The sequence below is a fragment of the Histoplasma capsulatum genome, genomic scaffold, assembly GCF_000149585.1.
Source record: "Histoplasma capsulatum NAm1 scaffold_1 genomic scaffold, whole genome shotgun sequence".
In the NCBI taxonomy this organism is placed as follows: domain Eukaryota; kingdom Fungi; phylum Ascomycota; class Eurotiomycetes; order Onygenales; family Ajellomycetaceae; genus Histoplasma; species Histoplasma mississippiense.
In genome coordinates, this window is record NW_001813982.1 from 5,484,435 (window position 1) to 5,491,460 (window position 7,026).

The following is a 7,026-nucleotide window of genomic DNA, read 5'->3' on the forward strand; positions in this document are numbered from 1 at the left end:
CTACAGTTGTTGTGTTCAAAATGCCAAAAGCCCATGACGGTGTCCTTTGGTATCCTATTTGCCCGATAAAACGGGAAAGTAGATAGGGGTGGTTCCTCCCCCGGCCTCGTAAGATGCGGGTACTTATTGATTGGGATATACTCCATATAGTCAACTCCAATTCGAATGGGTTCTTGCCCGAAGGAATAATTTCCTCGAGAAAGATTCCAAATTAAAGCAAGCCCGGCCACCACTTAGTTTATATAATTGAGTGGGAATTATAACCTCACACTAGACAATACGGCGTAAATATTGCCAGCAGTAATCAAGGTGAGGGGGATTTCGATACCAGGGGTTCCCTGTCTTGCAGGCTGGCTCATGTATGGAAGCCCATTTGCGGGAGATCCTCACCCTGCCAGAGAGCAAGAATGGTGTGTTTGGATAGGTCTGACATTTTTCATGAAAGCAAATCGGTATTAGCTGGAGCATCAGGAGCGACCGTTAACGCTTGCCGCTGGACTGCTGGGCTTACTTCGGGAAGGTTGAGCTTCGGTGCGAACAGTCGATGTGTATTATGTCGGTCGCCCGCTACATATTTGGCTGGAATCAAAGCTAGGCGTGAAGGGATTGGGAGATTGAGATATCCTGTCAAAAGATCTCTGAGTCTTCCAGGCCTTGCCTGTCCGCTTCCTGGACCGAATACATAGCTCAATAAGCAGGAGGGACATTCGCACATCCTTGTTGTCAAGTGGGAGGTGGTATGCATGTTCCACCCAAACTAACACTCAGCAGATGCAAGGAGCAGTTCAACCGTAAGGCAAATCTCAATGGACATTTGGTATAAGAGGGAAAAGCAACCGAGGTGTTTTTCCTAGTGTCCCCAAGTCTAGGCCGTTCACCATTTTGACTGATATAACCGAAGTTTTGGACCGTCACGACAGATATATATGTTACGGGCATGCATGTCGCGCGGCCCTTCGTTTGTGATGAGCATTTCTCCTGCCCGATTTCTTGTTCGGGTTGTGGCTATCGGAAATCATCGGAGAACGGAAAAGGAGAGATTATTCGGAGCTTTTCGGTTTTATTTATACTCCTTTTACGCAGTAAATGAATTAGAACGAAATTAGGGAACCGAGCAGGGACCAGGGATGTATGCATACAGAACAGCGAACCTTACCGAACCGAGAGAATTGAGGTGAGGGGGAGAAAAAGAATTGCTTTATCCTGCAGGGAAGCGAAGTGCAGTGCATATAATTCCCCCTCTTGGCCTCAAGAATGACAGAATAACCAGTCCCAGTCCAGTCCCATGGCAAGTCTCCGAGTTGATGCGAACTTTTGTTTGGACGGACCGCTATTTTTGAGCGGAGGATTGTCCCAGAGCCACAAGAGATTCTCCAAGGCTGTGCTCGGCGTTTGACTTAGGCGCGATTCAACTGTTATCAACCTTGGATATGGTACGGTACATGTACCATACTCGGACGGAAACAGGAGCCTGCAGGCGCCCTTTTGGTTGGCTAAGGTGATGCTGGGCTTGACCATCCGGAGGCGAAGCATCGATTTCCCAACCCGCGACAGACATCGCTCCCACGGCACTGAGGCTTTTCGGCTCCAAAGACGATGAGACAGATGGACCGGGCTAACAAGGCCAGGAGCATCGCGACTGACGGATCCCCCAATATTAAATCGCATGCACGCTGATTGGCAGCTGGACACCGCGGAGATCACAGCCGAAATCAAATATTCCTCCCTGGGCGATTGCAATCATCCTGGGGTCCCTGGAGAGTTGAAGGAATCAACACATTTACCACGATGCTGTTAATCGAGGTGCTGACGATCACGCACAGGGTTGTTGTCTTCGATCAAGAGCCGAAATGTTCCTCTATTCCATCCATCATTGCTCCGTGGCAGTCGACCATTATTGAAGTTCCACAGCCAAACCCCCTCCCCCCCCCCCCCCTTTCCTCCCTCATTATTTTACAAGGCCGTGGGGAGATTTCAGGACCACGCTTAAATGAATCTTACACCTCGATTTCCTGGGGCTAAATCGAGGGACGGAAGCGCTAATCGTATACAAGCCACTCCAATCCACTAGTAAAGTGGACATCTTGTGTCAGCTATTTTGGATTCTGGCCAAACAGAGCAGTGGTTCCAGCAATCTGTATCCTCAATCAGAGATCAGCAGCCGTCTACCCAGATCTCGCTCTTCAGCATTTCCTCGTTTCGATGGTAATATTTCAAGAAGCCCGAAATTCCATCGGACGCTTGTTTCGATGCTTTCCACCAAACCCAAGGTTTCGGTCAACTCGGCTCCGTTAGCAACAAGTTTGATCATCCTCTGTGGCCCTAACTCCTCCCCCTTAGTGCGTCTGAGGTGGCCCGTCTCGCGACCCGTTCATCTACAGTGTAAGCAAGAATTTGGCTTTCAGACAGCGGAATTCCAGCCAACGGCACGCCGTTGGTTTGAGCTGAATAACATGCGTTCAGGTTTGAATACCTCTAGGGATTTGGAATCATTTCTCAGCCTTGCAAAAGATTTACACAGTAACTTGTGTGTGCAATAGGTAGCTGCAGCCAAGGATGTACCTCGAATCTTTCATGCTTGTTAACATCTGAAAGCTGAGTTAAATCGAAGTGAAAATGATAAAAAGCTTTTGAACATCTCAGTCGTGGTGTTTTTCACGAGTCACGACGCTTCTCAGTCTAAGGAGTAGCTCCTGACATTTTCTTTGACCTGGAAGAATGGAGCCGTGCAAAAGTTTGATCTCCACTTTTTAGAGTAGCCAGAAGCGGGAACTTGTATGGATTAACGACTCCATCAATGCTTGGCCCCCCTTGCCATTGCTGCCATAGCTGCCAACGATTTGTTAACTCTGGCGAAAGTGTGGTGTACGCCATGCGCCAATGTTATGTCTTGTATGTGTGATATTTATGTTGGTCTATGGCCGGTGTTCCTGCGTAGGTACTCCGTACTGTACGTGTACATTCCAGGACCTGTTTATTTCGCAGAGTATATATTCCGTATTGGAGTACGGAGTTATGATATTGAAGGAAGTCTCGCGAAGGAGAGTTCCTGGTCTGATATGTACTCGGTACTGCACTGCACAGTACATTATGATGACATTGCTGATATCCCGGAAGTATCTCTGCTACCGCCACGCAAAGTACCTGTGAATACTTTTCTATTTTGCTTTAGTGGTTAATAGTAACTATTCGAATACGGGAATCAGGAAGAGTTCTTATAGGGTAACAACACCAGCGTGCCCTGCAAGAGATCGTACTGATTGTATTCGAAGCACCGCAATGTGTTTTTGTCAACGGACTTGTTGATTGTTCAGGGTTCTACTGATTTTATCAAGAAAATTTGCAGGTAAGTTGGCGTCGAGATTCGACAATCAAACTACTTAATGATTGACAAGGTCGTCCCAGCCTTCTGGGTTGGTATCATTGGGCTATTTATCCGCATCGACGATTTACACATTTTTCATCCGTGCTATGGTAAGACTGAATGGGATTATGTTAGCGTTGAGTGCATTGATTAGTTCCTAAAGATCCATTTATGCTTGGACTAAAGCGTATTTGGTGATGGTCAGTTCATTTGGCTACTATCACCGCTGCACGGCTGCACCGCTGGGATGTGCGACAGGGGCCCATCGATAGGGTTCAGTCCCGAACTTTATTAAACGTCGTCCCAAGCATGTGGGTAAGCTGAGAAAATTTGCTTCCTGTTCTCGAAGTATGCTGCAGAATGAAATGATATGTACGGAGTAGCCATTGTCAATTTTGAGACTGGAAAGTGGCATATTACCACAAACAACAAACATCCAGGATACGCGAGATGCAGCCCTCGAGAATTCACCGTCCCTACGTAGATTGGAGCATACCACTGGAATTCGGTGCAGGCAATCCTTGCAAAATGAGGGGTGCGACATTGATATCTCATCTTGTGACCCAACTGGCTCGCCATAGAGCGGAATGTCAGGCAGGTGGCTAAAACGTAGCATTCGTATTCATAAATCGGTCCAGAGGACAGCGAGAGGAGTTGGTCTTCAATTTCTACAGAAGAGACTGAAATGGAGACATGAGCACAACATCAGTCGCCCGCAGGTCGTGTTGGAGCCTGCCGCTTTGCTCCTTATTTACTTCACGCTCCTGCCGAAGAATAAAGGGCAGAATCCATCTTCCCGCTCGAAAGATGCAACTTGTCGTTTGCTGGCGCATCCATCCATCTCCCACGCACGCTGCAGACTGGCAGTTCCAGCATTGACAAGCAGTCCTTTTGTTCCACACCGGTTTTCCATGGTTGCCAGTGATTGGGAGCCGCCATCACGACTTTTGGCCAGCCCGACCTGGGGAGACCTGGCCTCCCACCCAACTCCAGGATGATGGGAGCCCCAGTCGCTGCACACGCCGCTAGCAGGCAATTGCATTCAAAATGTGAGGTGTGGCTGTCTGGCTTTTCCTGGCAAGTTGGTGCTTGGGATCGGTAATTTTGAATTCAAATGCGGCCTGGTACTGTACGCGGATGTTCGAGGTAATGCCCCCAGCGTTGTGAGAGACAATAACGGATAAGAAGCAAATATACACCGTCAGGCAGCGAGGCTGGCCATGGCTTTTCACTGACACATACCATAATTTCCCTTTCCCATCTCTGGCTAATGAGTTTTCAGCGGAGAAGCCCGACCACCAGCTTGTACTGCGTGCTGCGAAACGGAGAAGGATCGACTCTGCAATAGATCTTATTCGATGAGTTCAACGGAAGCATGGTAGCGGCCTCACAATCTTGCCTAGCACGTTTTTGACGGTTAGTCCCATGTTATTTTGTTATCTCACCTTCGGTCGTGCGTAGGGCAAAAGCTCCCCGAGCTGATTTTCCTTTCTTAACATATCATTGTGGTTGCGTAGAACGGCGGCTCCATGGCTTTCAAACGCACACGGTATGCTTCGGGTACTGTATGGGTCCAATGGTGGGAAGCCGGCGGATGGCTGCTTAAAGCAGTTCCTTTGTTCCCTTGGATTCGTCAAGTGGCACATTTAGGGCACTCAATCAAACGAATAACAAACCGTTGGCTGTCAAACTAACCAACAAAGCCGCGATATTCTTGATCATCACAAGATAGAACAACCAACTACTAGACATGCCGATCAAAATTTTCAACAACAAATTAAGTTTCGATTACTCCAGAATAAATAAATACCTGCACAAACGCGACTACCATACCAGCGGATGATTGATGCAGCCAAGTTTCATGTAGCAGTCGTATTCAACTTTCTTTTCCTTTCATCTGATTGGAACCCGCTGGGACGTCCACCCCCGGTAATCACTCTCTGGGAGAATAAATACCCCCATCAGGCATGATCGTGGAAACAGAGGTTGCCAGTCGGCGAGGCGAGAAAAAAACCCGCCGTTATAAGATGAATCGTGAGGCTGCAGCCTTGTTGGGAGGAGCGATCCTTATCTGTTTTGAGGATATATCTTTCTCAGCACATGCAGTTGGCATATCTGTTGCTGCTCGCTGCATAATCGCGCGCATTTTTGAACAATTTTGGACTTTGCGCGACCCAGCCATACATATGGAGTGCGGAAGCCGATCCCGAATTAATGCATATCCAAAACACCCGTTCTTCACCCCAAGCATTGGCGCAACCCATGGGCTAAATTCAAGGTTTAGTGGGTTTGGATACCATGTGCTGTTCGGGAATAAAAAGTCACGTAGTGCATGAATGCTTCTATAGGGTCTCTCTCTCACACCAGAGAAGGGCCGATCAAAAAGGCCCACTATCAAGGATAGTTTCCCTGAAGGGTATTTTCCTTTCATTATTTTCTCCCCTATGATAATTCCCCCCCCGCAGTTCTGGTGGTTGAATATTTTACTCCTGTACCTGGCTGATAATGAAACGAAAGATCTGGTTTTTTTTAAGGGGCAGCAGCCGAAACACAGGAATGTTGAGTGGAATACCGCCAAAGTTGTGTGGCGTCTCGTAGCTGCAGCCACTTGCCCCATCTCACATCCACAACCAACAACGGGCTCTTGGACGCGCACATACCGAAGTGACAAACTTGGTTGAGGCCACATGGAATGAGGGAAGCGTAGGCACTGTACTCCCGTAAGGGAGTTACATGTCCTGGACATGTGGTGCAAATATTTCTCCGTTTCGCATCACGGATATGCGCTCTCATTTACGAATTAAATATGTGTGGTTTAGTTAAGCGTGCCTCACTTTCCCTCTGTCAGCGAACACTTAACTCCCAAACATCGCGCCAACCTACTCCGTACACTGTGGGTAATGAATGAGAAATAGCAGGACTTGCAGATCGTCGTAACTTGGAATATCTCAATTCATGCTCTGGAACTCTATTCCACAAATATGAGGATTCCATTGAATAATTGATTGTCAAGATGATATCCAAACAAAAGCTGCGGTAACTCCATACCCCATGCGCATGCGGACTGCACGAACTACACCGTTCAATTAATGTTCCCATCCGTTTGGTAACCCAGGAGCTCACTGGCGCCCACCAAAGAAGGAAAGCAAAACTTAGACTTGAGCCTTGCTACAATGGTTGGTGCTAATCGACATTGATATTCCAATGCCAAAATGGTTACTAAGGTACTGCCGGGCAGTCCTTGACTATGACCTCTGACAACGTCTGCCTACGAAGATAGAGAACTGTCGAGGCAGAGAAAGACGAGAGCGGAAAGCGGCGTCCAAAATACATTTCCCAAACCTTGATTTATTAAACGCTTCCCGCTTGAGTGCGGTCTAAGTTTTCAGAATCTATTCGTCATTGGAGCGGCAAATGGACCCGGAGTCAATCACTGTTAGTTACATTTTACGCAGTATGTGGGAAGAGGGACTGAAAGAAGCTATTCGGGAGTGTCACATTTGAGGGGCAAAACCCAAACTGTGGTTTCCTGGACAGGGGACCCCTAAGCTAAGCTGTTCGCATGATGTGGGGATGAGGAGGAGATGCTGAGCATCCCCAGAACCAAGCCGCCTATTAGAATAATCAAAAAATAATGCTTCCGCGGGCTAGAGGACGGCTAA